Source organism: Haliotis rufescens, unplaced genomic scaffold, assembly GCF_023055435.1.
Source record: "Haliotis rufescens isolate VD_foot unplaced genomic scaffold, xgHalRufe1.0.p SCAF_3, whole genome shotgun sequence".
Taxonomy (NCBI): Eukaryota; Metazoa; Mollusca; class Gastropoda; order Lepetellida; family Haliotidae; genus Haliotis; species Haliotis rufescens.
Genome location: NW_025964001.1, coordinates 48,162,246 through 48,187,174, shown reverse-complemented (window position 1 = coordinate 48,187,174; position 24,929 = coordinate 48,162,246). Strand labels below are relative to the sequence as shown.

The 24,929-nt window shown below is 38.5% G+C and overlaps 1 protein-coding gene and 1 pseudogene across 2 annotated transcripts in view; one reads left to right on the top strand and one right to left on the bottom strand.

Moving 5' to 3' along the window:
* Positions 1-24,929, top strand: part of LOC124149737 (exonuclease 1-like) — a 191,806-nt gene that overhangs the window by 27,291 nt on the left and 139,586 nt on the right. The window lies entirely within an intron of this gene.
* Positions 19,191-22,055, bottom strand: LOC125384263 (annotated as a pseudogene).

Below are 24,929 nucleotides of genomic sequence, written 5' to 3'. Positions count from 1 at the left end.
AACCCAGAGTGACAAAGAATCCTTTAAAAATAGCCGCAGGAAGAAAGGGAGGGCTGGCGCGCAAAGCAAAATTAATAAATAATTCAAATATTAATCCGATTAAAACATGGGCACTAGTAGGAGTTGCTGGTATAGCGGTTGTATGGTTCTTTTATAAGACCGGAGAAGAGAAAACGTCACCCCCGCCGCAACAACAAGTTCAATTAGATGTTAGTCCTCATATAATGCTATAAGAAGCATGACTACTCCAGCTACAGACGGTAAAATGTTGGTAAACGCGACGTATCATTCAGCGGTGGTCACCGGCTTGGCCATTGGATATGCCCGTATGGTTAAAATGATTACTAAAGCCACACCTCCCAAGCTAGATTTTAATGGATATGACATACCAATGATGGTTCTGGATATTGGATTAGCTATGGCAACGAAGGATATGCTCATCAAACAAGGACTTATCCCGGAAGACATAATGAAGTAATTAAACATTTGAATATTTTATATTCATATAAACATTTGAATATTTTATATGGCATCAATTGCGATGATGGTCGGTGGAGCTATTGTTAATGCTCTAGCTTTTTCGGGGAGTAATTTTTTATTTTCTAGTATGAGAGGTTCGGAGCAGAAAGACATAATAAAGCTTGAGAACAATACCAAGCAGCCCAGTTACAATATACACAGCAGAGAATGAAGAGATTAGACTTTATTCATGAACAACTGATTAAGGAAGGACATTCAATTCAAACGTTGAAGGATGTCGAATCTGCCATGCACGAATACTTCCTCGTTTATGGGAAAAAACTAGACCCAATACCGAGACCAACAATGAGTCAGTTTTATACACCGTCAGAGGAACAAAAGAACCGAGAGATCACATTTATCATGTTGGGATTGACTTCTCTATTGATTTTCAGCTATACCATGCATAAGTCGGAGTGACAGCTGTGGATATGCATAATCAATATCTCGCAGTGTAGCTGTGATTTGCATTTAGACAAATGATATGATAGATGTATATACCATGAATAACTGTAAGTTTACACTCATGGGAAAGACTACCCTATGTAACCGACGCTGTGTTGATTTTTTATACTGCGGGATACACAACTATTACATCAGGCGCGGAAACATCAACTATACGTGTTCTGTATGCGGGATAGGGGTCAAAGGTCGTTATTGTTTATGTAAGGAACACGGTGCTGATAGGGTCAGGAACCAGATTATTTATGCTAGGAAGAGAGATTACATCAATGAGAGGAATAGGTTGGGGAGAATATGTATTTAGATATATGAAAACAACCAATTAGACATTTGTCTCATTTTGCATATACCATTCAACCACAATGGTTTTTGTCAGAGAATTAAAAGCTATGGCAAAGCAAAGTGGACTGCGTGGATATTCTCGTATGAGAAAAGCTGAATTGATTGATTTACTCGGTTTGGAATACAACAGACCCCAGACTGTTAGAGAACTCAAAGTTCGAGCGAGAAACAGTGGGCTGAGAGGTTATTCTCGAATGAGAAGAGCTGAATTGATCGCTTTACTAGATAATAATCAACCTGATGAAAATGTTGATATTGATAATGTTGATAATGATAATGATGTTGAACAACAAGAATTAATATTTGTACCCACATCCGCCGGCGTTGGTAAATATCTAAGAGGTTGGAAGATGGATATTAATTCCAACATGGATGTTAACGATATTAAGCCCATCATATCGAGTAAAATTAACGAGGAATTAGATGATTTACATAGTATAAAATACCAGCTGACGATTAAAATGACATTGAGTAAAAGTAACACAGACGATAGCACCGAATATACCGAACCATATTTCCGTAGCAATCAAGAAGTTATAACCGAATCCGATACTATAAACTCATCATTAGATACATCAATTCAGAGGATACAGGAAACTTTAGAACGCTGGACTAATAGAGGTTCGGGTTGGGGTGTTGATAAAATCGATAGTTTATATTTAGATATAGCGAATTATATGCCTTTCAAAGGTGGATCTTATATAGATTTACCTCCGTATTATAAGAAGAAAAAAGCCATAATTAACGTAAAAAATAAATCCGATGACTGTTTAAGAATGATGATAAGATCTGCATTGTTCCCCGTAGATTCTAAAATTGCAAATAGACCTTCTAGCTATCCTCAAAACGATGGACTCAACTTCGATGGTATAGACGAACCTACACCAATATCACAAATTGATAAGGTAGAAAAGCAAAATAATTTAGCTATAAATGTTTTCGGACATTCTAAAGGAATTGTTGTACACAGGATAAGCTCCGCTCCGGAAAATATCCCCAGAATCAATTCATTTCTGATCGAAAAAGATGGTAAATATCATTATACGTGGATAAAGAGTTTAAACAGGCTATTATACGATCAAACAAAACATAAAGAAAAGAAATATTTCTGCGAAAGATGCCTGCATGGGTACAGCAGACAAGATCTATTAGAAGCGCATAAAGAAGACTGTAGAGGTGTTGGGCAGAATGCTATCAGGATCGATATGCCTAAAGAAGGAAAAAATATATTAAAATTTGAACATTATTGTAATCAAATGCCAGTACCGTACGTAATTTACGTCGACTTCGAAGCGCTTATCAAACCCATAGAAAATAATCAAGATAATAATCAAGATAATAGTTTTACGTACAAAACTCAAGAACATATTCCTTGTGGGTTTGGATATATAGTTGTAAGGTATGATGGGAAAACAAACCCGCCGGTGATTTACAGAGGTCCCGATGCAGCGGGAAAGTTCCTAGAATATCTACAAAATGAAGAGAGAATAATCAGGGAAAAATTATCGTGTAAGATACCCATGCGTATGACGAGGGATGATTGGTGGGCTCATAAGAAGTCAACGAGTTGTCACGTTTGTAATAAACCCCTGGATGGGGATTCCGTAAGAGATCATTGTCACGTCACGGGTAATTATCGGGGAGCCGCTCATAACGAGTGTAACTTGAAACTAAAATTGAACTCTCAAACAATACCCATCCCCGTTGTGTTTCATAACCTTAGGGGATACGATTCACATCTCATTATGCAAGCTATCTCGAAGACCGACGGCGGTTTAACGTGCATTCCTAACAATATGGAAAAATACATATCGTTCTCGTTGACTAAACCTATACATTATAGTGACAAGGATGGGAAATCTAGAACAAAGCAAAGTAATGGGCTTAGATTCATAGACTCCGTACAGTTTCTGTTATCTTCCCTGGACAATTTAGCTAATGCGAACAATCCCGATGACTTTGCGATAACAAATAAATATACCGATAAGATAACTCGTCATTTGTTGCTGAGAAAAGATGTATATCCTTACGAATATATGGATGATTGGTCTAGATTCGAAGAAACTGAATTACCACCCCTCGAATCATTCTATAGTAACTTAACAGAATCTAGAATAACAGATGCCGATTATGAACACGCTCTGACGGTGTGGGATAAATTAGGTTGTAAGAATTTAGGTGATTATCACGATCTGTACTTAAAAACCGATGTACTGTTACTCGCCGATATATTCGAGATATTTAGAAAGACATGTTTCAAACAATATGGCTTGGACCTGGCATGGTACTATTCCAGTCCCGGACTATCGTGGGATGCATTGTTGAAGAAGACCGGCGTAGAACTAAAACTACTCACAGATTACGATATGCACTTGTTTATTGAGAAAGGATTAAGAGGTGGTATATCGATGGCAGCTAAAAGGTATTCTAAGGCTAATAATAAATTAGTGGAAGGATATGATCCTAGTAAACCCGACACCCACATATTATATCTCGACGCCAACAATTTGTACGGATGGGCTATGAGTCAACCTTTACCCACGGGTGGTTTTGAATGGGTCAATGATATTAATGTGAATAATATCCATAATATCGAAGTGAATAAAGGGTACATACTAGAAGTTGACTTGGAATATCCAAGTTCCTTACATAAAGATCATAACAGTTATCCGCTAGCTCCCGAAAGATTAATGGTTAATAAAGATTGGATGTCGGAATATCAACGCTCCTTGATGGGTAATAGTAGGTTAGCTAACGTAGAAAAACTCGTACCAAATTTGATGGATAAGACAAAATATATAGTTCACTACAGAAATCTCCAGTTGTATCTATCGTTAGGTATGAAACTTAAGAAAATACACAGAGTTCTAAAGTTCGATCAAAGCCCTTGGATGGAGCCCTATATAAGGTTGAACACAGATTTAAGAAAGATAGCTACCAGCGATTTCGAAAAGAATCTGTATAAGCTCATGAATAACTCAGTATTTGGTAAAACTATGGAGAATCTAAGGAAGCGTGTTGATGTTAAATTAGTCAGATCTAATGAGGAAGAAAGACTCAGGAAACTTATAGCCAGTCCGGCTTTTAACAGAAGCAAGATATTTGATAACGACTTAGCCGCGTTGCATATGCAGAAGAGTAATATAAAATTCAACAGGCCGGTGTACGTCGGTATGAGTATTCTCGACTTGTCAAAACACTTAATGTATGACTTTTATTACAACGAACTTAAGAAGCAATACGGCGATAGATGCGAGGTGTTATATACCGACACAGATTCTTTGTTGATGGAAATACAAACCGAGGATGTGTATAAAGATATGGCAGAAAAAATAGACATGTATGACACAAGCGATTATCCTAAAGATAATCCACTGCACAGCGTTGTAAATAAAAAGGTGTTAGGTAAGATGAAGGATGAATGTGCTGGGACCCCTATAGCGGAGTATGTCGGATTAAGACCTAAGATGTATTCTATAAAGAAGTCCGATAATGGAGAGATAAGAAAAGCTAGGGGCGTTAAGAAGTATGTTGTAAAAAAGCATATCAAACACGAACAGTATAAAGAATCATTATTTAACGGTAGAACGTTCAAACACGAGATGAACTCTTTAAGAAGTTACAATCATAGGATATATGGATTAAGAATGAACAAGACATCATTATCCCCCTTAGATACAAAGAGATGGATTGATAATGATGGTGTAAATACCTATGCTTATGGTTATGGTGGTAATACCGTACCGTCGGGAACTATGAACAACTCTTCTCGTACAAATGCCCTACCCGGTCCATCTTGAAGATAATAAAGAATAGGCTCTCCTTCTTTCGTAACCAATCGACTAATGTTCTACGTCTTAAGGGACCATATGGGATCGGTTGCGCGACGTAGGCCTCCTTCGAGTTCACCGGCCTGGTATAAATATCTTACCCTTACTCTATCCGGAAGTTTTCGTTCTTTGCCTCTCCTCGATGCTGAAGATTCGGAAGTCACGGATTTCATTTTAATAGCATCGGATGGTTTCTTCCCTATTAATCTCGTTACTTCATTATTCAGCGCTGATACAACAGCTGATAATCGTGTCACCCATTCGGTTGATCTCAATCGCTCCGATTTCATTTCGATCCCATACTGATAGCCAAACAAACGTTCCGCTAATGTCCTGTTAAATCTTTCGACGATAGCTTGACTGCGGTGGGCCTCTCTTTCACCACGGACGATTTTGACATCGTTCTTTGTTAACAGTTTAGTTACCGATCCCATAAACTCGCGACCGGGATCTACTTGAAATAGCTTAGGCCATTTTAGCGGTCCGCGTTTATATATGCGACTCAGTGCATTAGCTACCTCTGTTGATTCTTTGGAGGTTAATGGCTCAGCCTCTTTGTATCGACTAGCCACATCCACTACTGTTAAAGCGTATTTATACGTTTTGCGTTTTACCTTATCGTGGGGAAGAAACAAGAGGTCAGCCTGATGAACTTCATTCGTCGTAAAAATATCAAACTTCTTCCTCGGTATATAACGCGGTGCCGGTAAATATATCTGCCACATCGCTTGTTTCTTTAACCAATCCTTTGCCACATCTTTAGATACCTTAGCCGTGGTGGCTAATTTTTTTATTGCTCCTACACCTTTCCAATATCCTTGTGGGCTATAGTAAATTTTATCCATTATTAATTAATATTGATATTTCTTTTAAAACGACTTTCGTTGAATCGCATCACTAATAGAAGCAATGATTGGCCCCAGGTATTGGTGAGCTAGAGCCAATCTAACTTAATCTCATGACTATCATTAAATCGCATCATCATTTTGGCATAAAAAATTCCTCCTGTAGTAGCAGTATAGGTATATGAATCCTGCTCCAGTGGAGTTGCGGCAGAACCCCCATTACCTATACTACTCCATGTGTTCATTTGGTGTTATAGTCTCATTCTGTCTATTAGTTTCTTCTTCTCTAAAGGTTACCTTCTTTCTTGGAGAAATTAAGTCTAAGATGTGTCGTCGATTTCTTCTTAATACATGACCATTTGGAGTTTAAGTATGACCTTGGCTCTGTGCACTTCTGCTTGACAGTACCTGGAGTCCACAGTCCTGTTGTTTGATCTTGAATACGGACTCTCTGTCCAGTTACTAATGGTGGCAAGTCATGGGCTTGCCTGTTATGATACATTCTCTGTGAGTCTTGACCAGGGGTCCGGAAACGGTCATATGCTCCGGACATGTCCGATTGGGAATCTCAAATGTCTGGTTTAAAATATTGCTTATCGGACATTTAAATTTTTCTGCCCAGACAATTTAAAAAGTATTGTCCGGACATTCTTAAATTTTGACCGGACATTATCAACAGTTAGGACTGAGCAGTTTCTGTCTGCAGCTGTAACACAATAACGATTATCTACACTGACAAGCTTTGTTTGTTTTGATTGCTGTAAATACATCGTACCTACATGATTGTCCAAGCGGTCAATCATTGTAATAGGCAATAAACTGTGTTGACACTGATTGAAGACACTGAGTCGAGGCTTAATTACTGAGAACATCTTGTTAATTTGATTGAAAGGTGTTTACAACTGTACATAAATACCTTGCATCATGGATGCGCACAAACAGACTGCCCAGGCACATGCACACCCTGGTGCATCCACTGCAAATCCACCCAACACACTTCACTCTCAAACCAATGCCCATACAGACACACACTCACCCAGCAGGCCAACAAACACATAAACATAGACACGGCTAAAATCCAAACACGAAAATTTGCTACACCTGCATCTAAACCACTCCTCCCTACACCATACCCAAACACCATCCCACAAACAAACACCACACCCATAACCGACAGCTCTGTCTGGGGCCCCTACCGAGAAACCGCACCCACCTCACACATACAAGCACCCACTCAACCAACCACGAACCCTCCCACATCTCACATAGCCAAAACATCAACCCCCGCATGCAAAACAAACCTCAAAATGACCACCACAACACGACCCTCATCCAAGCACCCTACAGCCCATATGGTAACAACACTCTCCCACAAGCAAGCACAACAACAAAACACAAACACTAAGAAATCATCAGCTACACCCATCCCACAAACACCTTCACAACCCTCCACATCACATGCCTCCCCCATGGAAACTCAATCAGCTAAACCTAATCTAACAGATGACGAAGATTTCTCCACTACTGAGGAAACAATAGACACTACTCCAACTAAAACAAACCAAACTCCCCAACCAGCCAACACCCAAAACCTAAATAACCTCACCTTACTCCTAGCATACATGCATAGTCAAAACTCACCAAAAGCTAGCATGAAATCCTTCTACAAAGTAGCTTTCAATCTAAAATTAACCGATCTTCCCTTCTTCCTCTTTAACCTCCATCTAAAAGAACTCACCGAATAAAATAAAAAATAAAAAATAAATCACCAATCACCCGAACCCAATATTCGAAGGACTAAATATTTTTCAGTGGAACGCCAACGGACTCACCTCCCACGGCCATGAACTAAAAACTAAATTTAAACTAAATAAAGGCCCTCACATTGCTTGTATACAGGAAACCAAATTCTCAAAAAAATCCAAATTCACACTACCTAACTACAACTCAGTTAGAACTGACAGAGCTAAACCGAAAACAAGAAGAGCCGCAGGAGGACTAATCATATTTATCAGGGAAGATATAAATTACGAAGAAATAAAAATAGACACGCCAAACCTAGAAGCCAACGGCATTAAAATCACATTAAATAACCGAAACATAAACATCATAAATATTTACCACTGGGCGGAACAAAAAGTCCAACCTGAGGATCTAAACAAACTACTCCAAATAAGCGATAAATCTACTATATTCCTAGGAGACTTTAACGCTCACCATCCTACATGGAGCATAGATGATAAAATAGATAATCATGGCAAATTAATCTCCGAATGGATAGAAACAAACGACCTAGTACTCCTTAATAGCAACCAACCCACGAGGTACGATAAGATAAACCAAAAAATGTCGGCTATCGACCTAACCATATGCACCGCAGATCTAGCCCAAAGTACTCAATGGGAAGTGCACGACGTCCCGCTAGGTAGTGACCACTTCCCCATAAACATAACCATAGGAAATACAAACGTACCAATCCAAACAGAAAACCAAGAACCAAAATTCCATTACAATAAAGCTAACTGGGACCAATTCCAAGATATCTGCAACGAAGCTAACTTAAACGAAATAGAAAATAATGATCCAGAAACCTATTGTAAAAACCTAACAGACTATATAATAAACGCAGCCAAAACCTCCATCCCCTTCAAAACATCTAAGACAGGCAAACCGACGGTACCATGGTGGAATGAGGAAATAGAACAGACTAGACGAAAACGTAAATCAGCCTTCAATAAAGCAAAACGCGACTACAAATATTTAAACATAGCCCACGAACTAAACCACCAGGTTCAAAAACTAGTGCAAATAGCCAAAAGTAGAGACTGGAAAAAATTCTGCGAAGGTATAAATAACCGTACAGATGCCAGAATGGTCTGGCGCAAAATCCACGCCATCAGAGGCTTAAAACGACATAAAAAAAACCCTAACATTGACAACTCAACCAACCCCGCCCAAAAAGCAAATAATCTCGCCAACCACTTTTCGGCCGTTAGCAGTAACACCAACTTCAGTAAAAAATTCCAAGATAAACTTAAAACAGAAAACAAACCCACAAAAGAACCAAACAATAACAATCTAGAAATAAATCAACCCTACACAATGGAGGAGCTCCTCTACGTAATCCAAAACAGGAAAAAGGGCACAGCCTCAGGATTAGACCTAACTTCTTACCAAATAATTAAAAAACTCCCCCTAAAACTACTCCAGGCACTACTCAAACTATACAATCTCATCTACATAAACGGACAGGTTCCTACTCCCTGGAAACAGGCCCTAGTCATACCAATCCCTAAACCTAATAAACCAGCTAATCAAGCTAACTCATATAGACCAATATCCCTAACTTCAAACTTATGTAAAGTAATGGAATCAATGGCTAAAAATAGATTACAACATTACTTAACCCAAAATAACATCATAAACCCAGATCAAAGCGGTTTCACTCCTGGCCGCTCAACCCTAGATAACCTCGCCCGACTAGAACAAGATATTAAGACAGGACAACTAAATAAACAATATACCACAGGCATCTTCTTAGACTTCTCTAAAGCTTTCGACATGGTATGGCACGATGGGCTAATACAAAAACTTAAAAAAATAGGACTCAAAGGTCAGATAATAAACTACATCCAGGACTTCCTAAACAATCGTAAAATAACCGTGGGTATAGACCAAACTCTATCGGACCAATGTCCCCTAGAAAATGGTACTCCACAGGGCAGTATCCTCAGCCCCACCCTCTTCAATATAATGATAAACGATCTATTCGAGGGCCTATCTCCTAAAGTAAACACATCAAAATTCGCGGATGATGGAGCCATCTGGATCCGCACTAAAAGCATGAACATGGTCCAAAATTTACTCCAAAAATCTCTTAATAAAATACAACAATGGGCTGACAAATGGGGCTTCTCCCTTAACTCAGAAAAAACAACAGGAATAGTATTCAAACATAAAAACTTGAAACCCGCCTCCCCAATCCTCCAGCTAAACAATCAAACAATCTAATTTCAAAAACAAACCAAATTCTTAGGCCTTATTTTCGATGAACATCTCACCTGGGATGCTCACATCCAAAACCTAACAACTAAATGCAGTAAAGACCTAAACACCCTAAGATGTCTAACTGGCTCTAACTGGGGAGCATCCAAAGATACCCTCCTCTCTCTTTACATATCACTAATTAGATCAAAACTAGACTACGGCTGCGCCATATACAACACCCTAAACAACTCTCTATCTAAAAAACTTGACTCAATACAATATCAGGCTCTCAAACTAATTACACGCACCCAACATGGCACCTCCTACACCTCACTTCAGGCCTTAACAGGAGAAATGCCACTAAGTCTACGCAGGGAACAGCTAAGCTTAAATTTCTGGGCCGCGTCCCAATCAAACCCTCTCATCCAAAACTTAATAAACCAAAACATCAGCCCCAAAAACCAAGCTCTAGCTCGTAAACACCCCTTACTTACCCCAATATCTCAAAGAATAACAAACTACCTAAATGAACACCAAATTAAAAATCTTAAACAAAACTGCAAACAATCAAATATCTTCATCCCTAAACTTAAAATACCCAAAATAGACACAACACTAGCTAGCCAAATAAATAAACAAACCACCCCAAACATAGCTAAAACTACCACACTAGCATACATACACGAAAATTGGCCAAATTGGTGTCACATTTACACGGACGGATCCTCAGATCCGACCTCCAAACACACAGGTTTCGGAGTCCATACCACACAACCAACTAAAACCACACAATCCTTCCGACTCCCAAACAACCAATCAATATTCACGGCAGAACTAATGGGCATGGCCTCAGCCCTCCATAATCAAGAATAAAAAAAACACAAAAAAATCCTAATACTTACCGACTCCCTAAGTGGACTGCAAGCCCTCCAAAACAAAAATACCAAAAACCGACCTAAATTAATAAATCAAATACTTAAAAGCTCCAACGACCTAACTAAGGCAGGCAAACAAATAACCTTCTTGTGGATACCCGCCCACGTAGGAATATACGGTAATGAAAACGCTGATAAAGCAGCTAAACTATCCCTCAAAATCCCAGAAATAAGCTTAAACTTACCCATCTCAAAATCAGAAATTAAAAGTGTAAACAAGCAAAAAATCACAAAAAAATGGCATAACCTATATCTAAACTCAAATAGCCAAATCAAAAGAGTGCTCAGCAAACCACTAACCAAACCAAAAATTCTCCATCCATCCAAAAAAATCGACAGAGTAATCACTAAACTCCAAACAGGACACACCAACCTAAATAACCACCTAAAAAAAATTAAAAAACACACTACAGGTAACTGCCCACACTGCAAACAACCAGAAACCCCAGAACACGCACTCATCCACTGCACACACTACCTAACACATCGAACCGCATTACAAACCACCCTCAATCTAAACAAGGCTCTTACTCTAGAAGCAATACTAAACCCACAAAATAAACTAGAAAACTTCAAGGCCTTAGGCGTATTCTTAATAAAAACGGAACTAATAAAACGCATCTAAAAACACAATAACCTACCAAATCAAAATCACATAAACAAACAAACATCCACCATACCCAGCTCCCTTAGTTCTCCTCCCCAATCCCATCGGCATCTATTCCAAATCTCAAAATTCCCAAATTCTATAAAAAAGCAACCCCTAAAACCCCCCTCTTGGGTTGCACAGACCACCTTCGCCCCTTTCGGAAACACATTAAATGGCCTGGCCTGGCCCGTGTGCGAAATACGCATCAGTCGGAAAGCGCACGTTAAATCTCCAAAGTAAGTAAGTAAGTAAGGATGTAGATCTACCTCATTATCCTCGCAATGCTACGATACGTAACCTAAGATGATAGCGAAAGCGTGACAGCAGATCAATCGAGCGGATCTGCCAGACCAATCATTTTATAAGTCGTGGTTAACGAATTTTTTACTTGGTTGACGACTTTTTCACTTGGTTGACATACAATGAGGATTTTCAGATTTTATTGTTTTCAGTAGCTAGTCGTATATTGAATCTTGATTGACCGCCATTTTGTTTTCTGTGATGATTGATATCATTTTTTATGGTCAATAATTAAGTACGGATGAACAAGTTTTCAAATAACTATTGCTATCAACAATATTTTAGTATTTGTGATTATATTATCTGTCTTGTTTTTAAAAAATCTTTAGTTTAAAAAAAAATCTTTTCCCGTGAGGTCACGTGATAACCAAATATGGGATAAAGTCTCGATCCAAATGTTACAACGCATACACTTGAGCAGATACAACTCATGAATATTAATTAGATTGTTCACTACGTTAAGAGATCGTTATTATAACAGAAATAAACGTATGTTTTCCATGAAATTCTAAAATAATGTTATTTGTTAATTGTCCGGTGAATTAAACAATTTAAATTTAAACATTTCATAATTCATCATATTATAAATATACATATTATAATGAACAACTTGTAATGTGTGTGAAAAGTCGTACTAAAATACACTATTTGAAGGGGGCATGGCCGAAATGCAAATGTCCGCATTTTCAGGTTAGCTTGGATGTTGTCTCTGTCATATTTGTTGTTGTGCATCTTGCATGGTAGGTTACTCTTCAGTCTTCTACCGCTGAGTAATTCTCCTGGTGATGGCCTATAGGTGTGGTCCTTAGACACAGCAGCGCCATATCAGGATCCATATCGTCTTCTTTATACTTTATTCAGGTACTCTTCACTGTCTTGATAGACCTTTCTATGAAGCCATTTGACTGGGGGTAATGGGTGAACTGGTTGTGTGGTCGAAACACCACTCTTTAGCAAACTTTCTGTTATCTTTGCTATCAAAGTATCTGCCATTATCGCTGATTATTTTGTCTGGTACTGCAAATATACTCTTAGAAGCTGTTATTAAAGCAATACATGTGCAGGGCTTTGGTAACTTTCTTATGACCGGAAACTTTGAGTAGTAGTCTGTGACGATAAGAAACTCGTTTTTATCATGATGAAATAGGTCTGTACCTACTATCTGCCATGGTCTTGTTGGGATCTCATGAGGTATCAGGGTTTCTTTAGCTTGTGAGTCTTGATGGCTTTGGCATGTAGGGCATTATTTTACAGCTTGATCAATATCTTTGTTTATTCCATCCCAGAATACACATGATCTGGCTCTCAACTTGCACTTGGTTGCACCTTGGTGACCTGCATGTATCTTCTGTAGTATTTCATGTTGCATTTCTTGGGGAATTATGACTCTCTCTCCTTTAAGGATAAGGCCATCTTCAACTGATTCGTCTCTGTGACACCAGTACAGGTGGATTGGTCCTGGTATTTCTTTGAACGTGCCATCTTTCAACAATCATGTCACGAAGTTCGGTGAGCGTTTGGTCTTGACTTGTGCATGACTTTAGCGTTGTTTGCTTGTCTGATGGATACTGTATTGGGCTAACTTTGATGTCCAAGTGAATTTCTCTTGTATTCTTATTGTTTGGTAGTCTTGATAGCCCATCAGCCAGGGTAATTTCTCCTGTCTGTATCTGATTTTGACATCATAGTTTAGGAGACGTAGAAGCATTCTCTGTAATCTTGGTGGGGCTGCAGTCAAGTTCTTCAGCTTGATCATTTCTAAAGGTTTGTGGTCTGTCTCTATAATAAATGGCTTTCCATACACATATGTATGGAATCTTTCACATCCAAATACAACTGCCAGTAACTCCCTTTCAATGTTGGCATATCGTTGTTCAGTGTCAGTCAAACTCTTTGATGCGAATGCTATTGGTGTTCCATCTTGTGTTAATACTGCTCCAAGTCCGCGTAAGGATGCATCAACTTGGATCACTGTCTCTTTGCTTGGATCAAAGTAGCTCAGGGTGCCTTCTTCGGATATGAGAGATTTTATTCTCTTGAAGTCTTTGTCATGGGATTCGGACCAGCAGAATTCTGAGTCCTTCTTGAATAAATCACGAAGTGAAGCTGTGTGTTGTGACAATTTTGGTACAAATGGTCCCATGTAATTTACTATGCCAAGGAATTCTTGTAATTTTTTTTGGGTCTGTGGTGTCTTGATTGACTTTATGTCTTCAACTTTCTTTGGGTCTGGGTGAGCTCCTCTCTCATATACCATACCAAAAAAGCTGATCTTCTCTACTTTGATTTCACACTTTTGGCTGTTGAATACAAGTCCATATTGTTGTCAATGATCAAGTCAAAAGTTCAAAAGGTTATAAAATGTCACTATTATGAAGTTTCCCGATGAATATGTGTGTTTGTTTACATTTTTCCGGAAGAAGAACTTATGTCCGGTACATCATATCCGTCAATCTTCTGACGTCATTTTACTCTGATGCTTGTTACTTGCGCGGGTTTTTTCAACCAACATTCTGAGATATCATGAAAATTCCAATAATGTCAAATATAATACATCTTCAATTCAAGAAAAGTGTTCCCAATAATCCAGTTCTAATAAACAATGATATTTGTTATGAGAAGTATTCACATACACTGGTAGCTTGAATGATTTTTATTACAGTTTTGATGACAGATTCTTCAAAATGGCGGTGAGTCGTTAGTGATGACAGTTCATGTTCAGAGTACATACATTTCTTACTTACTGCGATACAGTGTTATTCCAATCCATGAATATCCTTATGAATGCCTAAGAATATAATATTTAACACTCGCTCACAATTTCAAAGCATGCACTGATACATGATTTATGATATTTGATATTTGATAGATCTATTCAGTTCGCCTTTCAGCCCAACGTCTTAGTTGTGAGCAGTGGTGAGTCCCCTAATTTTGTCTGTTTTTCCAAACGATTAAAATTCTGCAATTTCAGCACCATCACTTATCCTTAATGATGAAACACACAGGGTGACGAAGCCAAATTTCACAGATGATTTTTTTTGTTTTTTTTTGTTCAGTGTCCAAAATGTTCTCTTCCAATGTTGTTTCAGCGGTAAATATTCACAGTTCACAGTTCTAAAGTTTCTCACTCGCTGCCACCATGTAATATCCTCAGGCTGTTGTGTCAGCTGATAACTGGGTAACGAATGCGGGGTTTGGTTAATCACTGTTTACTGATATTTACTGAAGAGACGTCTGTACAGGCTGACGGCTTACTGGGACTCACGCCGCGCATGCGTATAGATGTACAAAGCTGATTGTCTAAGATGCTAGTATCCTGACGGATAATTATGGATCATATATTATTATAGGTATATTAATGTCAATCTGTTACAGTCTCCAAATGAAACAGACCCAAAATGTAACGATATGGTATCCTCCCATCAGTCATACAGGCCATTTGTCATACAGCTTATAACAACATAGGATATGCATGACTGGACCACTAATCCCCTGCCTTCTACCTATCAATATGGACTATTCCACACAGATCATTAACTGTGTTTAAGTTCGAATTATAGGGAACACCAGGATTATAATTATGAATTATCTTGTGCTAATTCATTTGCAGATTGTAATTAGTATGGTTTATTCAACATTATATTACAAATATGAACCATGTTTAACAAGAATCTTTAACATAATTCAACATTCAAAGCATCATAATGGCGGATAATGGCTATCCAAGCTTCAATAGGTGACCTGCAGCATCAAGGAACTGGATTGGACTTTTCCTCCCTTGGGTCAGTTGATCTTTCAGTCTTTGGAGTCCTTTGTCAACCTCACGGTAGACCCGCTTTCTACTTGGTTCAGGTGCACCGAGGTTGATCTATGCCAATTTCACCTAGTCAGCTTTCTCAATCGTTCGGAAGACTTCTATCAGACGGTAGATGTTGGGGTGTTGGTGAGGAGGACTTCTATTCAGCTTGTTATGGAAGCCTTCCACGTTGTTGTTGGTCCTCGGGCCAGTGGTGTCATAATCTACCCAAGTCAATACCATGTAGTCGTTGAAGGTCTCAGCTCTGGGTAGATCAGGTGTGTGCTGCATCGCTTCTAGCCAGGCATCTCTGACATCGTCTGTAGGGAGAAGCGCTAGACCTGCTGCCCGTCTAATCCACTCTTGCACTGCTGGATCTTCTTTATAGGCTACAGCCAACCCGAGGTCTTGCAGGTTTCCACAATCATAAGCGGACATGTCATTGCTTACCACCAATTACCATCTGATGTTTTCCAGCACCAGAACTGTCATGGATTCATACTTCACAGAGGATTGACAAATCAATTTGTACTTGAAAAAACATCTCTTTTTATTGCTTGAAGTAATCACCTTTTCGTTGGGAAAAGATATACATTTTAGCATTCAAACATCAGTGAGTGAGTGAGAATGGTTTTGAGCCGCTTTTAGCTATATTCCAGCAATATCACGGCGGGTGACACCAGAAATGGGCTTCACACATTGTACCCATGTGGGGAATCGAACCCAGGTCTTCGGCGTGACGAGGAAACACTTTAACCACTAGGCTACCCGACCGTCCCCATTCAAATATCATGTTATCATACATGTCCTGATGAATGTATGCTTCAACACTTGTTTAAAACACAACAATATTTGTAACAAATGCAAGTTTCACAATGTTTACAATGTGATAACAAGAGTCATCAGAAGATGATAACCCTTTCCCCGCCCCCACAAATTTGAAAGAACAAATCATCGGACTGTTACTCTAATTTGATGAGAGAATTTATATCTAATCTGTCAATATACAGTGCCGTGCCAGTTATATTTGTACGATCCATAATGGTTTATAACTGTCAAATATTTTACGAGCACAAAAATGTTTCGCGTAGGGTCAATAATGCTCGGAACCATGTTAAATTTGACATGACGTCACTTTGGTCACGTGATGTCCTTCAAAGTATTGTCTGCTGTTTTGATCAAAACATACAATAATCCGTGCAAACATGGGGAGAAAATCTGAGGAATTGAGTAGTGATGTGAAAAGAATAGCGTTAAAGTTAAAAGAAGAGGGGAAAAGTTATCAAGCGATTACTGACCTGTTGGGGGTTCCTAAGTCTACTTTGGGTAGTATTTTTGCTAAAGTTCAGCGAACGGGTTCGGTAGAAAACATCCCGAGACAAGCTAGACAAAAAAAAGTTGTCAAACAGAGATCGCACCGCGCTGTTCAGACTCGTTAAAAATAATAGACCTAGAAGGACATCACTGGTAATTTCAATTCGGTGAGAGACCAACCTGTCTCGAAAAGAACAATTCAAAGGGAATTACACCGAGAAGGATTTTACAGGCGCATCACGAAAAAAAAGATGGTTGTTAGGGGGTTGAACAGAAGAAAACGTGTCCCCCTCGAACCAGGAAGTTGAGTTTGATGGTGTGGGGGAGTATCAGTTATCAGGGTGTGGGGACTTTGGTGCGTGTAAATGGTAACATCAGTGCCCAGAAATACATAGAAATTGTGGACAATAATTTGTGGCCAGTAATTTGTAGACATTTTCGAGACAATAACTATATATTTCAAGACGACAATGTGCCCGATCTTAGGGCAAATATTGTCAAAAAATGCATCGCCGACAATGCCATAAACATGTTAGATTGGCCAGCACAATCACCGGATTTAAATGTTATAGAAAATGTTTCGCTAAAACTAAAGAAAAAACAACAGGACACTGTAAACGACATCACTAACCAAGATCAGCTGTTTGAAGCGATCCATATCACTTGGCAGGACATTGAGCTAGACTTTATTTGTGGCCTTTATGAATCTATTCCATGCCGGATATCTAAAGTTCTGACTATGAAAGGGCATCTTACCAAGTATTAAGGTATGTAGATAATTTTTTCATTAATATATGACGCTCTGTAAAAGCAAGTCGATATGTAAACAAACGGCGGCCATTTTGGATCGTACGAATATAACTGGCACGGCACTGTACATGACTATTTATATAGCTATCAAAACAATACCATGGTATTGGGATTCGGAACATTATACCTGACATAGAAATACAAAGGCAAACTTTTTTCCATGGAAACAGAAAAAATATAAATTCTAAACACCAATAGATAGCAAACTTCGCCATTTTGCAACCTGGTCTTTGTGTGTGCACAATTTCAAGAGAGAATACCTATTAGTTTTAGAGATATGGTCTAGACAAACACACCACTATGTACAGAGTCAAAGTCAAACTTGTTGCCATTGATGACAAATGTAGATGAGTATTTTTAGTGCTGCTCCTGAACTACCTTCATTTCGGGTAAGTCAAACTTGTTTCAATGGAAACAGGGAAAAATCAAATTTTGAAAAATTGCTTAATAGCAAATGGCACCACTTCAGCCCTTGGTAAAAACATGTACCAGGTTTGGATGAAAAGCCTTTCACAGTCCTCAATCAAGTCATTAATCTTTCAGATCTCTACTTCTTCAATGATGCAAAGTACGAACACAACTTGTCCAATGTTTGTTTTCTGCTTGTGACACAAACTTTTCCATGATATTTCTCTTGCAACACTAGCATCAAACCCTCCTCCCCCTTTCGGTTGTAGGCCAGAGCAAGATGACAAAGCTTCAATCCAGATGCAGCGCACTTGTTTGCCATGGCTTTAGACAAGATCTTTTGTGCAACTAGTCCTGACAATGAGGCTACATTTTGTCTCTTTGTTTGTAGCCACTGAAGATGCTCAACAGCCCCCCAAAAAGAAAAACTGCTGCAAAATGTTATCACTGTTGACAGAGACTAGATCATGAAGCGCCAGACAGTTAGCTACAGCATTGTGCGCTTCATGAGATTTGTCCAACAACTGCTTCACAAGATATTCTTGTTTGTGGCACTGAAAATTTGGATACAATACTTGAAAAAAGGGCAAGGTGTCAACAAATCCAAGAACTTCTTCCTGAAGTTGATCAAGCATGTCACACTTGTGTGCTACTCGTAGCAAATGTACAGCGTCATAGTGCTTCACATTGTGACCTATGAAAACAACATCCTTGTGTAACTTCAGCCATCTGATGAAGGCTGACATTCCTGCATGCTTGTCAACAGCCGGCACAGCTACACCCTTATGCAACAAAATACCATCATGTAAACTCAAATTAGTTACATTGGATGCATAAGGGCTAATGGGTTTCTCTGGAATCACATACTGATCAAATACATCAGTATCATCTGACAGGGCACTGATCTGACAAATGGATGTGTTATGTTCTTTTGAAGATGTTTCAAGGTCAAAGAATACTAGCTGGCATCCCTGGTTGGTGATACGCTGAACTGAAGACAATACCAGTGGGTCAGGTATCCTTGTAACATCATGATCGCCATCTGTGCCAATGTTGGTCTCATAAGTTGGTCCCTCCCGTACCTCGTGCTGAACGTTAAATTTGTTTCTGTTTTCCCTCAGCTAAAGTCAACCCAATTTGAATGCCCTTTTTGCTTCACGAATCTGTCTCTGCGCCCTTTGATTTTGTAATTTACGAATTCGAATGACTAGTGATTTCCCAGAGGACAGACGTTTGGTTTTGAAAGCTTTGCTCAAATAACTGTGTCCAATGGTTTTTTTGGCACACTGCTGCACTAAGTTGGTAGTTAAAGCTTTCTGAAGCACTGTAATGATGGGACTTTGGTGCCTTGCTTGCCACAGTGTTATTAAATGATTCATTCGCCTTTGTGCTACCAAGTGGAGCGAGACAGCTGGCATTCATAGCATGCACTTAGAACAGACGTTCTAGGTCTTTTTTCAGTTCATCACCAGAAAGACACTCACCCCTGGGCAGTGATTTGTGTTTATAGACTTCGCCATATCGCACAAAGCCACACCAATCCCCACAACTCACATGACAACCAAAGGAATGAGGCACTATATTCCTAACACCATCCTTGACACCCTCTACATCATCTTTGTTCTTGGCTAGCACGTAAGAGTAGCATTTCTTATAATAAGAAATCACCTTGTTTGTAAGTTTCTTGTGTGATTTTGCCAATGCATACAATCCATATGTGAGAGATTTCTTAGCATGATTAATGTCACTCCATTTCTCTAAGCTGGGGTCATAATCTCTCCGCATGTGATCATTGTTGTTGTGTCGTCATCCATCGCAATGCACTTGATGCGATGTTTAGAACTGTGAGTGTCCTTCAGTAGTTGAACACCAACACTGGCTTCCATTAATTTAGCTGATCCAGACCAATTGTATCGGCAGTCATGATCTGTATGCTTTACGTTCTTGGCAGAGGCAACTTCAGATGTCCGACATATAGATTTCCGAGACCCATATCCGATTATGGCACCAGTATGTTGTCCAATCAATGAACCATGTCCAGATTTACTGTTATATGTCCTACCAGAACTTCTGCGCTGCCAGCCCATATCATAACTACCAACCAAATCAACAGGTTCTGCAGCCTCTGTATCATTTCTCGTCATGACCTCCTCCTTAAGAATAGACCGTCTGCATGACTTTTCAGCAACTTGCTCAATGGCTGGCCCAATTTCTCGTTCACGCTTCTTAATGGTTCAAGTCGACATGCCAGGGACATTAATTGACGTCAGCAAGCTGTTAATGTGTGTTGGTCCCATGCCATAGTGAAGCATTCCTGTAAACAACAGTGAATGATTGATAACATCACACCTAAACAAGATAGTAAAACATTTCATGGTTAAAAGGAAAAATAATAAACACTTTCATGTGTGGCCCATTTTCAATACTAGAATGTGGGAATGCCAACATATTAAAAGTTTGACAATAATATCTGTTGACATGTAATTGAGGATGAACAAAATGCAAAATATGGACAGTGATAAAAATATACTGTCAGGGCAGCATCTAGTACTTGTCTTCTCACTCCTGTGACACTATGAAATGTGAGATTGTGGTTTTCATGTGACGTCCAACGTGGAGACAGTTACAGTGTGAACTGTTTACATGGAAATGTGAAAAATCAAAACATTTAAAAACAGCAAAAGGCACCAATTCAGTTGATGATAAATTCATACTCAAAAATTAAAGATAATGTTTTCATGCAGAAATATTCATTAGCTGTAGAGTTCTGGCCGAAACAAACGCTACTTGTTTGAGACCAAGTCCAAATTGTTCCCATTGAAACACAAGAAATTAAAAAAGGATTTTTTTTAATAAAGTGTCAAGGCAATAGTTGAGTATGTGGTCATTGCACATGTGGTGGTTGAAGAGAGATCTAATCAATGCACTAGATGATGGAAGTATTAATATTTGGTGCATTTGTTTTCAACTGCAAAATCAGGCATCCAAATATGAGAGAAATTACTACCAATATTTAGGTGAACATCCTTAAAATCAAATTAAATTTATCGCTGTGAAAAGAAAATGTTAATAGCTTGACACTAATAATGACAGACATTCGATCCATCACTGATTGCAAAAGTTTGACTTGTCCAAGCTGAACATATATCATTACTATTTCAATATTTCTAATTTCTAGTCATGCAAAATAAATAGAAAGGGAGGATATATCAGCTGAGGAAAAGTGTCAAACCTAAGGATTTAGAGGGTATTAATCATAGGTCTGATAGAAATGGGGAAAATGAAGTTGATGTGTTACGTGCCAGCGGCAATATTTCAGGCAGAAGTTACGACAGAAATCGGGAGATGTAGCTATGTTAGGAAAGCAACAGTAAAGCACAGAAATAGCCAAAGCATACCCTACACCAAAATACTTACCACTCAAATGAATATCAATATCTGAAAAAAAATGTTAATGATAATTTAGTTTCCATTCTCAAACAAGACAAAATGTATTTTCTATTTTGACACTTTAAAATGTTCACATTATGAAGGTAAACAATGCATAAATTTATCAAATAATTTATTAATCTTTCTGGAAAAATGGTGTCCAATATCAATTTCAATAACAACATTTGTTGTCTTACCTGCAGCTAATTTTGTGTTCACGTCATATATTGGCACCCCACGATGACCATTCTTGTGATGACTTTTGTCGGTAGGCACACTGTTTAAGATACCACACTTTCCACAGTTTATGTATAATATTGATGCAAGTCCGTATCTTGTTTCATCTATGATGTCACTCAATAGCAAAGCACACCTGCAATCCACACAGATTAAATTCTGAACGAGAATGAGATTGTGTTTATTGAAGACTTAAACTCAAGAGTGGGACTTAGATCTGATTACCTGGAACAGGGTTTTCAAGATATATAGATGACGATGATTATTCTGTTGATAACGCTCTCGATAAATCGTCTATGGATAAGGCAGTGAACAGCTTTGGACTTCAATTTTTAGACTTGTGTCGTTCAACTGGTCTACGAGTAGCAAATGGACGTTTGTGCAATGATATTAGAGGGAAATATACTTATCAAAGTAGCAACGGGATGCCTGTTATAGACTATTTGCTTTTAAAAGAATGCAACTTTGAACTGGTATCTCATTTTGAAATTCTTGGTTTTACACCATACAGTGACCATGTCCCCATTGCTGTTATATTGAAGTGTGGGACAGATCGGAGAATAGCTACAACATATTCACAAGAGGAATGTGTGGCACAAAAAGGGACAACAGCTATAATGAAATGTTTAAGAAAGATCTCATGAATCATATAGACCACATAATCTAAACTATTATTAACTGTTGTGAAGAAAATATTGAAGAAAGTGTTGCAAATGTGAGTGATATCCTGCTGAAAATTGAAAACCGCTATATGGAAAGGAGAAGGTGGACTGTCAGAGGTCAAACTCGCTTCAACGGTGGCTATACAAAATCTGTGTTTCGAGTAAGGGGGATTACATAAGTGCCTTAGAGGGACATGTCAGACATAAATAGGTCTGATCTGCATTCAAAGAAGAGGAAATAAAAGAAGATTGTACAGAGAAAGAAAAACATTTACAATAATAATAAATCTAAACAAATTGAGCAATTGCATTGGCGACATCCTAAGGAATTCTGGAAATTTTTAAGCCAAAAAATCATCAAATCTGGGAAACCAGTTAGATGCCAGTGACTTTGCAAAATATTTTATAACTATTACTTAGTTTGAAAGCTTTACTCAGCCGGATGTAGAAAAACAAGCTAATGAAGACAGAAACAACAACCCTGTATATGAGGATTGGGAAAAGATATCAGAGAAAATGAAGTACAGGTCGCTATTACAAACTTGAAGAATAATAAAGCAGTTGGAATAGATAAAACAATCTGATAATGAAAAAGATTTTTATATGCAGTGCTGATATAGTGGTTTATCATATGATGGGTAGGTTTCTCGGCAGGATAAAGCCAACGGATGAAAACGATATCCATTGGGATCATATGCGGATAGAGATGCAAATATCAAAGGTCAAGTAGGGACTACTTTCACTGTTTATAAACAAACATGGCGTCGCCCTCGTCATTCAAAAGAACAGTCTAGAATACTGAAAATCAGTGTCTAACTGTGACTTACATAGCTAAGGCATTTTTTAAGTGTTGGCAACTTTGGAGATATAAATTTCGAAACAATTTTGCGAGGGCACGAGGCCTAGCCAAGTGGGATGAGTAGCCATAATTGTGCTTGTAGACCTCTGCGGCCTGAAACCTTCTCCACAAATTAAAATAGTTGGATTTGGCCGAAATATGTTTGAATTGTTACCGTGTTTCGTTTTGTCGCTGTGTGTACATCTGACTACACTTCTTAAAGTTATGACAGGACAGACCGACTGTCAACAACGTCTGACCGTGGCCGTGACGTCTCATAGACTAGGGTTAGAGTTGCTTCCCTTTGACAAAGGACAGTTACTCTAGCGGACAGACCGATGGATTGTCGCGAAAGGCAATTAAAAACATTTGTCGTTTTGCGTATATGTTGTTTCGCCAATATAATAGCAGTTGGAACTATATTTGCTACTGTCACTGTCTGACTGACACATCACTTACCCTGTGAAGTAATCAATATTAATGCGCGGATTCCTGGAAAACTCGCAATGTTTCAGTAATGTTTTTGAGAGAGGGAAAGTGATTTCTAAGCACAGAATTAAAGAATGACATTATATGATAAAGAGGTTATCACGCTTGTGTGTTTGGGGATGGTAAATATCCTTTATTAGGAATAAACACTATGTATTTAGCTCGCCAAGGCTCGCTAAATACAATGTTTATTCCTAATGCAGGATATTTACCATCCCCAAACACACTCTCGTGATAACCTCTTTTAAACCATTAACTATATTATTTAATAATTTCATACTTTGAAGGTTACACTGTTTCTTTCTTGCTGATTGGCTGAAGGGGTAGTCGCGTGATCTGATATTTGGAGTTCACACACCTGTGAACGGACCAAAAATAGTTCACACGATGTGAACAATATTTTGTGAAATTGATCGTGTGAACTTTTGCCGGAACTACTTTCCGGGGTTTCCCCGTATTCTCGATCGATGTTTACGATCAACTCATATCAACTCCGAGCTTGCGAGGTTCACACAGTTTAACCAACGCTTTTCAATTGTTCACACTTCAATGAACCGATCCAACCGACGTTCAATTCTTAAATAAACTTTTTAGTACAGGCATATTTCCCAAGGCATGCTGTACTGGATTGATAATTCCTATTCACAAGACAGGAGCCAAAAATGACACTAACAGGTACAGGGGTATCACTCTAAATAGCTGTTTTTCAAAGTTATTCACTTCAGTGTTGACACATAGATTATCTGCTTGGGCGGAGCAATACAACACAATATCTGATGCTCAATTTGGGTTTAAACATGGATATTCCACTGTCGATGCCATTTTTTGTTTTACAATCCATTGTAAGTAAATATTTAGGTGATAAGAAGCACCTATATTGTACCTTTGTTGATTTAAGCAAAGCATTTGATAGTGTTTATATAAATAAGATCTTTGTTTAAGATCTTTATGAGCGCTGTTCGGGGGGGGGGAAATGTGGAACATTATTCACCCAATGTACACAAATGTAAAGGCAACTGTTAAGTTTAACTCCACTCTGTCCGATTATTTTTATATTGGTGCTGGAATTAAACAAGG